Genomic DNA, 12,972 nt, shown 5'->3' with positions numbered 1-12,972 from the left:
ACTATGACTTGACTTGCAATTCTTTCTACATATATTAGAATTTGTGAATCACTTCTATACAGGGTGGGCCATTTCTATGGATACACCTTAATAAAATGGGAATGGTTGGTGATATTAACTTCATGTTTGTGGCACATTAGTATATGTGAGGGGGGAAACTTTTCAAGATGGGTGGTGACCATGGTGGCCATTTTGAAGTCGGCCATTTTGAACCCAACTTTTGTTTTTTCAATGGGAAGAGGGTCATGTTATACATCAAACTTATTGGGAATTTCACAAGAAAAACAATGATGTGCTTGGCTTTAACATAACTTTATTCTTTCATGAGTCATTTACAAGTTTCTAACCACTTATAAAATGTGTTCAATGTGCTGCCCATTGTGTTGGATTGTCAATGCAACCCTCTTCTCCCACTCTTCACTCACTGATAGCAACACCGCAGGAGAAATGCTAGCACAGGCTTCCAGTTTCTGTAGTTTCAGGTGCTGCACATCTCGTATCTTCACAGCATAGACAATTGCCTTCAGATGACCCCAAAGATAAAAGTCTAAGGGGGTCAGATCGGGAGACCTTGGGGGGCATTCAACTGGCCCACGACGACCAATCCACTTTCCAGGAAACTGTTCATCTAGGAATGCTCGGACCTGACACCCATAATGTGGTGGTGCACCATCTTTCTGGAAAAACTCAGGGAACGTGCCAGCTTCAGTGCTTAAAGAGGGAAACACATCATCATGTAGCAATTTCGCATATCCAGTGGCCTTGAGGTTTCCATTGATGAAGAATGGCCCCACTATCTTTGCACCCCATATACCACACCATACCATCAATTTTTGTGTTCTAACAGTCTTGGAGGGATCTATCCAATGTGGGTTAGTGTCAGACCAATAGCGGTGGTTTTGTTTGTTAACTTCACCATTCACATAAAAGTTTGCCTCATCACTGAACAAAATCTTCTGCGTAAACTGAGGGTCCCATTCCAATTTTTGTTTTGCCCATTCTGCAAATTCAGTGCGCCGATTTGGGTCATCCTCATTGAGCAGTAGCTGGAGTTTGTAAGGGTGCCATTTGTGAGTAGCTAATATCCGCCAAAGGGATGTTCAACTAATGCCACTCTCCAGTGACATGCGCCGAGTTCTACGCTGTGGGCTCTTGCTGAATGAAGCTAGGACAGCCACTGATGTTTCTTCATTAGTGACAAATTTAATGCATCCACATTTTGGCAAATCCAACACTGAACCAGTTTCACGAAACTTAGCAAGCAGTTTGCTAACTGTAGCATGGGAGATGGGTGGTCTCGTAGGGTGTCTTGCATTTAAATCTGCTGCTATGACCCAGTTACTGCGTTCACCAGACATCAACACAATTTCTATCTGCTCCTCACGTGTTAACCTAGACGACATGTCAATAGCTGTAAACAAAGAGAAACTTGTAAATAACTCATGAAAGAATAAAGTTATGTTAAAACCAAGCACATCATTATTTTTCTTGTGAAATTCCCAATAAGTTTGATGTGTCACATGACCCTCTTCCTATTGAAAAAACAAAAGTTGGATTCAAAATGTCCGCCATGGTCACCACCCATCTTGAAAAGTTTCCCCCCTCAAATATAATAATGTGCCACAAACAGGAAGTTAATATCACCAACCATTCCCATTTTATTAAGAGGTATCCATATAAATGGCCCACGCTGTACATAGACTGCTTTTTTGCTAGCTTATGTATTTTTTCTCTTCTCTGGAAATACATAAAAAAAAATAATGAACTGAACATAATTTTTGTGATTGTTAAATTTTTGTTCAAATGCATTCATTTTTTTATGGATAATGATTGAGACACTGCTTCTGCTTTTAGTTTCATTTAGTTTTCTGAGTAATTCTTAGGCCTTAATAGACAGACTTGACAGCCACTTTTTTAGGTATACTTGTCTTAAAAACTGCCTTTATTCTTTGTGGCATACTTTCTACAAGGTGCTGGAAACATTTCTCAGAGATTTTGGTCCATACAGACACATCCCAGTGGTGCTCTATTGAGATCGAGTAACTGTGGAGGCCATTGGAGTCCAGTGATCTCATTGTCATGTGCAAGAAACCAGTCTGACTTTAATGTCAGACTCGTTTCTTTGTGACATGACACATTTTCCTGCTGGAAGTATCCATCAGAAGATGTGTACACTGCAGTCATAAAGGGATAGACATGGTCAGCAACAATACTCCATTTAACAATGCTCAATTGGTACTAACGGGCCCAAAGTTTGCCAAGAAAATGTCCCCCAAACCACCATCACCAGCCTTCATGCTTCCATGTTGTTTATGCCAAATTCTTATCCTGCCATCTCAGTGTTGCAGCTAAAATTGAGACTCATCGGACCAGGCAGCATTCTTCCAGTCTTCCATTATCCAATTTTGGTGAACCTGTGAGAATTGTAGCCTTAGTCTGTTCTTGCCTAACAGGAGTGGCACCTGGTGGGGTCTTTTGCTCCCCATCTGCTTTAAGGTTGAACATGTGCATTTACAGATGGTATTCTACAGATTTTGGGTGTAATGAGTGGTTGAGTTACTGTTGCCTTTCTAACAACTCTGCCCATTTCCGTCTGACATCAACATTTTTATCTACACAACTGCCGCTCACTGAATATTTTTTTTATCAGACGATCTGTAATGAGTAGGATCTGGTTCTGACCAAAGGGTTCATTTTCCTGTGTTTAGCTAAAGCATTATGCATTGCTGTGACATCGCCTGGGCCTATCAGTGAGTTTGGATATAGAGGCAATTACATCTGGTCTCAGCATCCACACCCTTCTCAGGTGCACAAAAAATACACCGACAATTTGTATCTCTAGTTGCTTGTGTTCTGCACTTGCATCCTTACATGATCCTTCCTGTTTACTTTTGACTCTTGGCTTTGTGACCTGACTATTTCTCTATCATCCATTTGTATACTATTTGAATATGATTTCTATTCGGTTTGTCTACCTACGCTTTATCTGTTTGTTTATTTCCTGTGTTTTGTACCTTGTGCTTTGCCTGTTAACCTTTTGTATCCTGAACTACTTCCCTGATGTCTGTGCTGTGTTCTAGGCCGCTGTCCAGTTGAGGGTCCGTCAACTGAGGGGGGGGGGGGGGGGGGGGAGGGGGAATACTCAAGTAGGCAGGGTAAATGGCTGTAGGTAAGCTCAGTCCTGCCCTCTGATACCCACTCTCTGTAAACCCTAGAAATGGTTTTGCTTGAAAATCCCAGTAAATCAGCAGATTCTGAAATACTCAGACCAGCCTGTCTGGCACAGCAACCATGCCACCTTCAAAGTCACTTATACCCCCTTCTTCCCCAAAGGATAGGGGATAAGATGTCTGATTACAGGGGTCCTGCCGCTGGGAACCTCCACGATCTCTGCTGCCGCACCCGCTTGTCTTTAGCTGCACGGTGCGAAGATCACTCCGTGCTGATGACTCACAATACAGGGGCCGGAGTATCGTGACATCACAGCCCCACTCGCTCAATGCAAGTTTTTAGGAGGGGGCATGCCGGCCGTCATGATGGGGCAGAATGACAAGCGGGTGCTGCAGCAGAGATCGCGGGGTTCCCAATGGCGGGACCCCCGCGATCAGACATCTTATCTCCTATCCTTTGGATAGAGGATAAGATGTCTAGGGGCAGGGTACCCCTTTAATATCCAAAAACCAACAAAGGTGATCACTAATTCCCCTCACTTTCCATTCACTTTATTATCTTCCCAAAAAACTTATTTAAAGGAAATCTGTCATCAGAATCACCCGCACTAAACCTGTTTACACAGGCTTTTAGTGTGGGTGATCCTGATTAAAACGCTTCTTACCTAGTTAAAAATGGTTCAGCGCTTCTTAAGATATCTATATTTTTAGTTTTCTGTTATTCCCTGGCCTGGGACTCAGTGGGAGGTGTTATCATCTGGGACTCGGCCACACGTCATTATAGCTGGGCGGAGCTGCCGCCTGGCTCATGAATATTCATGAACTTATCCTCGCAGTCTAATTCCTTTTTCTAGGTCTGGTGGGGAGGACCGCGCATGAGGATAAGGTCATGAATATTCATGAGCCGGGCGGCAGCTCCGCCCAGCTAGAATGACGTGTGGCCGAGTCCCAGATGATAACACCTCCCACTGAGTCCCAAGCCAGGGAATAACAGAAAACTAAAAATAAAGATATCTGAAGAACCGCTCAACCATTTTTAACCAGGTAAGGAGCATTTTAATCAGGATCACCCGCACTACAAGCCTGTGTAACAGGTTTAGTGCGGGTGATTCTGATGACAGATTTCCTTTAACTCAAACTTTCAAGAACACTAGTGGTGTCCTTCTTATATAATATCAGATTGTTGAAGTAACTGTATAATGTGCTACATTGGCTACAACACATATTCAGCCATATAACAGGATTGTGAACAAACTGTATCTGCAGTATACATCCAATACATTAAAGGGGTACTCAGGTAGAAAACTATTTTTTTCAGTCAAATGGTGCAAGAAAGTTAAACAGATTTGTAAATGACTTCTATTTAAAAATCTTAATCGTTCTAGTATCAGCTGCTGTATGCTCCACAGGAAGTTCATTTATTTTTGAATTTATTTTCTGTCTGGCCACAGTGCTCTCTGCTGACACCTCTGTCCATGTCAGGAACTGTCCAGGGCAGGAGCAAATCCCCATAGGAAACCTATCCTGCTCTGGACAGTTCCTGACATGGACAGAGGTGTCAGCAGAGAGCACTGTGGTCAGACAGAAAAGAAGTTAAAAAAAGAAAAGAACTTCCTCTGTAGTATTGAGCAGCAGATACTGTAAGTACTGTAAGGTACTTATTTACTGGAACTGCATTTCTGGGAAATTTACATTTAGAAGTAATTCACAAATGTGTTTAACTTTCTGGCACCAGTTGATAAAAAAAAAAAAAGTTTTTCACTGGAGTACCCCTTTAAGGGAACACACACCATTAAAATGCTAAATCACAGCCAATTCGGTGAATTTTTATTATTAATGTATTTTAATAATGTGTTTAATAAAGTGTGTGTGTTTCACTCCCCCCTCCCAATTTTTTTACATTGTTTAGTAGTACTACTACTCCCAGCATGGAACAGACTGTTGGGAGTAGTAGTACCTGTGCTAATAGACAGATCGCCCCGGGTGTCACTCCTGACACCCGCTGCGATCGTCCTGTATAATGTATAGATGCGGGCGGCTTTCTCGCATCTAGATAGGACAATCACAGTGGATGTCAGGAGTGATACCTGCTGCAATCTTTCCTTAACTGCAAGTACTACTGCTCCCAACATTGAGCACACTCTGCTCCATGCTGGGAGCTGTAGTACCTGCATTAATAGACAGATCGCAGCAAGTGTCACTTCTAACACCCGATGCGATCGTCCTGTACAATGTATAGATGTGGGCGGCCAGCCGCTCTTCTCTGGTCCCACTGTAGTATGAGTATATGCCGTATATATACCTATTATTCATATTTCCCGCAGAGAGCTGTGAGTAGCTGGAACCATCTGGCCAATCACAGCTCTGCAGGAAATATGAATAAGTGATGTGAATTCTATTCACATCACCGGCCGGCCGGAGTATAGTGCAGAGATGCGAGCGCAGGAGGAAGCCGCTCCATCTATGCAATAAATAGGACGATCGCATCGGGTGCCAGGAGAGATACCTGCTGTGATCTGTCAATTAGTACAGGTACTACAGCTCCCATCATGGAACAGTGTGTTCCATGCTGGGAGTAGTAGTACTACCTAAAAAATTTAAAAAATAGAGAATACAAAAAATGAAACACACACACACACTTTATTAAACACAATATTAAAATACATTACTAATAAAATTATTTAAAACATTAAATATAAAAAATATATTTTTAAATTTAAATGGCCCCTTTCTACATTTGTATTATTGTCGGCTACATTTTTAGGTCCCTGCCCGCCTACATCAATTGATCCCTGTTTAAAAATTTACATTAACATTTTTTTTTTATCTTTCAATTTTCGGGAGCGGGCAGGGACCAAAATATAGCACTCAATATTAAAAAATGGGGCTAAAAAAGTAAAAGTGAAAATAAAAAAATATGATGATTTTGAATGAAAACTAGGGAAAAAAAATGAAATGTACTCCTCATTCATTTTTAGTATTGAGCGCTGAATTTTCTGGTCCCTGCCTCCGCCCGAAAATTGCAAACAACAACAAAAAAAAAATGTTAATGTTAATTTTTAAACAGGGATCAGTTTATGAGGGCAGGAAGGGACCTTAAAATGTAGGCGACAATAATATAAGTGTAGTGTGTGTTTTTTTAAAATATTGTTTAGGTAGTACTACTACTCCCAGCATGGGACACACTGTTCCATGATGGTAGTAGTAGTTCCTGTTCTAATAGACAGATCTCCCCCGGGTGTCACTCCTGACACTCGATGCGATCATCCATAATATAGCAGAGATGAGGAGCGGCTCTATACAGCCCTAACATCTCTGCTCTGTATTCCGGCCAGTGATGAGAATAGAACATCACTCATTCAAATTTTCCGCCCAGAGTGGGGATTGGCCGGATGGTGGCAGCCAATCACAGCTCTCAGAGGGAAATATGAATGGTGAGTGGCCGATCGGAGTACAGAGCAAAGATGCGAGTGCAGGAGAAAGCCGCCTCGCATCTCAGGGATGATGGATGATGGCAGCAGGTGTCAGGAGTGACACCCACTGCGATCTGTCCTTAACTGCAGGTACTACTGCTCTCAATGTGGAGCACAGTCTACTCCATGCTGGGAGCTGTAGTACCTGCATTAATAGACAGATCGCAGTTCTGTGATCCTTCTGTATAACGTATAGTTATAATGCTCTATGGTCCCCTGCACTGACGTGGCCAATCACAACACTCTGTGGGAAATATGAATAGGTGTATATATACGGCAGTGCAGGGGACCATAGAAGAGCGGTCGGCCGCATCTATACATTATACAGGAGGATTGCAACGGGTGTCAGAAGTACACGGGCGATCTGTCAATTAGTACAGGTACTACTACTCCCATCATGGAACAGTGTGTTCCATGCTGGGAGTAGTAGTACTACCTAAAAAATGTTTTAAAAAAAGTGAAAAACACACAAACTACATTTTTGTTAGGCTTCTTTCACACTAAAGATTATTCATCCGTTATTAAACATCCATTTTCTGTATTGTATTAAAATTGTATTGTATTAAAAGAAAAAAAAACGGATGTATAATAATGGATAAAATAACGGGTGCTAACGGCTGAATAACGTGAGTCAAAATAACGGGCATATTCATCCTTTAAGACCCGTTATAACATCTGCCATGTACCGTTGTTTTATGGCCGTTTTAACACCTCTGCCTACAGACTCCCGCAGCTGGTACTACTACTACTTCCATCATGGAACAGACTTGTTTCCATGATGGGAGCTGGGGAGGCTACATTAGTGTTTGTACACTAATGGCTGGGGAGGCTACATTAGTGTTTGTACTACTACCCCCATCGTGGAACAGACTCTGTTCCATGATGGGGGTTGTAGTACAGGGGCTGTGGGATTGATCGCACAGGGCCTCACTTCTGAGACCAGATGTGATCAGAAGTTATTAAACAGGGGATTTGGAGGCATGCTCCGCTCCCCTGCGATGTATGATGTATTTTTACTTTCATTTTTAAATTACCCGCTGGGAGCCCGGAATGGCTGGTACGGAGGAGCCATTCAGGGCTCCCAGCAGGGTTTTTAAACTTACAGTGTGCTTAATTACTGTATAATCATATTCCCCCTAACATAAGTATATTCATTTTATTCCCCTTATGTGTATATGTATGATTCCCCCCTGCCTGCTGCCCAGTCATCTTCTAGTGCTGTCACAGTGCACAGCAGGGACATACCATTCCATTCTCTGCTGCTCATCTCCGTATCTGTGCAGAAAAAGTAGAAAACTGCTGCGGTGGCGCTTCCAAGGAATTAACCCAAAGTCGTGGGTATAGGTATAAAGTAAATAGATATGTATAAAGGAAATCAAAGAAAATAAATTAATAAAGCAAGACGCGTTTCGGGAGTCACAGCTCCCTTTTTCAATTGCAGGTGGTTGCTGTGTGGCCAGGTGACAGATGTGGGAATTTAAATACTCGAAAAAATGGCGCCAAACCAGGTGAGATGGTGACGTCATGTGGGATGGATGCCGGGGCCAGGTGTGGACTGGGCAAGAGAGACCTACATAGTACAACATTTTCAATAAAAGAGCATGAAAACAACGTAAAACATGAAAAAATGCATAGGTATAGTCTTTTACAGGAGTATTTAGAAGTTCAAAGAGAACCGCAAGAAATGTCTGTAGTGGCGACCAATCAGAGAGTTGCCGGTGTCCGTGGGACCAATCAGGAGGCAGTGGGTGGAGGCTGTCATCGCTGTGCTGTGCTGGATATTTGAATGGAGACGAGCCTCCTAAAGCTGATTGGTCGCTTGCCGTGGGATGGTGTAAAGGCGACCAATCAGGATCGTGCCGTACATGACTGAGTATAGTTACGCTGTCATGGGCGAAAGTCCGTGTGGAGATGTCATCCAAAGATGGGCATGGGGATAGTGGGCTAGATTCTGATTGGCTGTCTGTGATATCGTGTGAGCCAATCAGAGGGGGGACGTATAAGTCCGGGTTCCAGGTAGCTGCCGCTGGTGGCGGTAAAGTGTCTTTAAAAAATGTCAGCCAATCGCTGCTGGAGTCGTCCGGGCGGTGGCCAATTGGAGATGAGACGTGTATATCCTCTCCGGGAGATTCCTAGAGGCATCGGCGGCAATTCTTTTTTGAAGAGTACGACCAATCACTGCTGGGCAGGTTCGGGCGGCGACCAATCATGTAGAAGGAGGTGTTTTGGCGACCAATCATGAAGAAGGAGGTCTTTGAACGCTGTCAGGGTGCCGGTAAAAGGCTTCAACTTTGTCCGTTCGGGCCGTCATCCGATCTGGTGGTCATCGGGGTCCGGATATCGCTTGGAATTTTTCATGGAAGGGCTGCGAGACCTGTAAAGAAAAAGGAGAGTTAAAGAAAGAGAGAGAGCGAAAAACAGGTGGCTTCTGTGGCGGCTGGGTGTCGTCTTGTCCCGCAGTGAGGAGGTATCTGCTACGGCTGTCACGATGTCATTGGGACCCATCGGCTTGTCTTTAGCTGGCATCGCTGAGGTGGGTGGACTTGCATTCCGGCAGCAGTGGGTGGATTAGGTAGCATTGCATACTGTACAAAAGATACATAGACGACATCATCATCTGGGATAGCTCCAAGGAAAACCTCAACCACTTCCTGACTTCCCTAAATGTAAACTCCTGGAACATCCAATTCACCTCTAACCACTCAGAGGACTCCATCGAATACCTGGATGTTATCATCTACCACACCGATGACAACCGGGTCCAAACCAAGACCTATTTCAAGTCAGTGGATAGGAACAGCTACCTCAACTTTGACAGCTGCCATTTCAAAAAGTGGACACAGAACATCCCCTTTGGTCAATACAAAAGAATCAGAAGGAACTGCACCGAAACCTTCAGACTTAGAGAACCAAAATAAAATCCTGGACCAGCACTTCTAATCCAAAGGCTATCCTACCTCACTCATTAACCAAAGCAAGCTCAAGGCAAGCAAATTCTCACAAAAAGAGTGCTTGAAACCCAAAGTCACCAACAATGACCCACCTGAGCAAACCCACTCCTTCAATTTCATCACCACCTATAATGATGATCACAAACTCATCAAAAGGATCATCACTGACCATTGGAAAACTCTCCTGCTGGACCCCTTCCTCAAAGACATTCTGCCACCTAGACCAAACATCACCTTCAGAAAAAACAGGTCCCTCAAAAATATGCTGGCACCCAGCAAACTCAAAGCACCAAAGAAGCAAACCACCTTGCTGGACACCCCACCTGTCACCGGCTCATACAAGTGCAACAAAACTCTGCAAATGCTGCAACAACATTGATAACAAATGCACAAAATTCACCTGCAGGGTGACCAACATTACTTACCCCATCAGGAGTTTCATTAACTGCAGCACCTCCTACGTGATCTACCTCCTCGAGTGCCCCTGTGGTCTACAGTACGTCGGGCACACCATCCAACCACTAAATCAGCGCATTAACAAGCACAGATCCAATGTCACCAAGGGGTACCAACTCCATAGTGTTTCCAGACATGCAGCGGAAAAACACAGCAGCGATTTCAGGTGCCACACCATCACACCTATTGAACACATTTCCGCTGACACTGCCCACCGCTTCGCAGTACTGAGAAAATGGGAACATTTCTGGATCTTCACCCTTAAAACTTTGAACCCCTCGGGTTTGAATGAATACATCGAAAATGTTACCTAATCCACCCCTCCACCCACTGCTGCCGGAATGCAAGTCCACCCGCCTCAACGATGCCAGCTAAAGACAAGCCGATGGTTCCCGATGACATCGTGACAGCCGTAGCAGATACCTCCTCACTTATATGTCGGACTTATACGTCCCCCCTCTGATTGGCTCACACGATATCACGGACAGCCCATGACAGACTTTCGCCCACGACAGCGTAACTATACTCAGTCATGTACAGCACGATCCTGATTGGTCGCCTTTACACTATCCCACAGCAAGCGACCAATCAGCTTTAAGAGGCTCGTCTCCATTCAAACATCGGCCGCGGCAACCCAGCACAGCGATGACAGCCTCCACCCATTGCCTCCTGATTGGTCCCATGGACACTGGCAACTCTCTGATTGGTCGCCACTACGGACATTTCTCGCGGTTCTATTTGAACTTCTAAATACTCCTGTAAAAGACTATACCTATGCATTTTTTCATGTTTTACGTTGTTTTCATGCTCTTTTATTGAAAATGTTGTACTATGTAGGTCTCTCTTGCCCAGTCCACACCTGGCCCCGGCATCCATCCCACATGACGTCACCAGCTCACCTGGTTTGGCGCAATTTTTTCCTGTATTTAAATTCCCACATCTGTCACCTGGCCACACAGCAACTACCTGCAATTGAAAAAGGGAGCTGTGACTCCCGAAACGCGTCTTGCTTTATTCATTTATTTTCTTTGATTTCTTTATGCTGTAAAAATAAATTATTTACTTTATACCTATACCCACGACTTTGGGTTAATTCCTTGGAAGCACCACCGCAGCAGTTTTCTACTTTTTCTGCATTCTACATACGGACCCACCTCTGGGCTCTGTCCTCACGCTGCAGGCCTGCACACCAAGCTACCATCACCGGCAAGGGACACGCTACCCTCCACCCGGGTACCCACCTACACCGGCTAGAGACCTGCGCTGCACCCGGCGCTACCTCCGCTTTTTTCCGCTATATACATTTCTGTATCTGACAGAGAGGAGCAGCGGAGAATGGAGGAACCTGTCTCCCCTGTACGCTGCTTCATTCATACACCGCCGCTGCAGCCCTGCTCCAAGCGCAATCAGAGCGCACAGCGAAGACATGTCAGTCTATTCCCCACTGCTCATCTCTGTACCCACATCCCTTTGCATCAGTTTGCAGCCATTATTAGAATGGTCCGTTTGGAAGGCAATAACGGAGAAAATATGAACTTTAGCGATCCATCCAAAAGTGATGGAAATACCTTTTTTAATAAAAATTTGTGGGGAAACATTAAAAACAAATATTAAAAAAGATACAATAGTGTATTTAACGAAATTTATTTTTATTATAATGAAATTTTAATTAATTTTTAATCAGGGATCAATTTACTTGGGCGGGCAATAATAAAAATGTAGTGTGTGTGTGTGTGTTTTTCACTTTTTTTTTTTGTAAATTTTTTAGGTAGTACTATTACTCCCAGCATGGAACACACTGTCACTTCTGACACCCGTTGCGCTCCTCCTGTATAATGTATAGATGCGGCCAGTCGCTCTTCTATGGTCCCCTACACTGCCGTATATATACACCTATTCATATTTCCCGCAGAGAGCTGTGATTGGCCAGATGGTTCCAGCCAATCACAGCTCTCTGCGGGAAATATGAAAAATAGGTATATATACGGCATATACTTATACTACAGTGGGACCAGCGAAGAGCGGCCGGCCGCATCTATACATTATACAGGACGATCGCATTGGGTGTCAGAAGTTACACTCGCTGCAATCTGTCTATTAATGCAGGTACTACAGCTTCCAGCATGGAGTAGAGTGTGCTCCATATTGGGAACAGTAGTACCTGCAGTTGAGCACAGATCACAGCAGGTATCACTCCTGACATCCGCTGCGATCGTCCTAATTATTGCAGAGATGCGAGGTCAGGAGAAAGCCGCTAAAATCTATACATTATACAGGACGATCGCAGGGGTGTCACCAATGAAGAAATTTGTTATTTCGAATAGAGTCGAAGTTTGGATTCGGTCCAAATCAAATTTTTCATGTAGTTCGGAACAAATTCGATGAGATTCGATTCACTCATCTCTAACAGCCACCCTCAGCATGTTTCACCATGCACAGTGGGTTTGTCAAGAGACACCATTCACTGGTCTTCTTTGTGTTGTTTTCTGTGTTTAAGTCACTTTTGTACCTCCACAGTCAATGGCGCATGGTTCAGGTGAACTGACTCTGTAGCCATGTTTATTATATGCAATTTTTTAATAGGTATTTATGCTTTCCCCTTCCCAGTGCCTATTTAGGACTCTCTGCAGACTTGCTAGCACAAAACTGCTGACAAATTCCCTTTAATGAAATCAACAACTCAATGATAAATCATAGATAATGCTCAATTTAAGGCTAAGGTTCTAAATGGGTCGTACATTTTTTATTTATATGTCTTGGATGGATTATTGTAAGAATGACAATACTGTATTTGCTCCTATTTGATGGATTCCCTATTGTAATCATGATATTTCTCTTTTCATGCTCATTTTGACTGTGCAACTACGCAGTACACATCAGAATATCTTTTTTGCAGGTCTCCCTACTATACTATATTAATGT

This window comes from Hyla sarda, chromosome 2, assembly GCF_029499605.1.
Source record: "Hyla sarda isolate aHylSar1 chromosome 2, aHylSar1.hap1, whole genome shotgun sequence".
Classification (NCBI taxonomy): Eukaryota; Metazoa; Chordata; class Amphibia; order Anura; family Hylidae; genus Hyla; species Hyla sarda.
Note: the sequence above shows the minus strand (reverse complement) of the source record.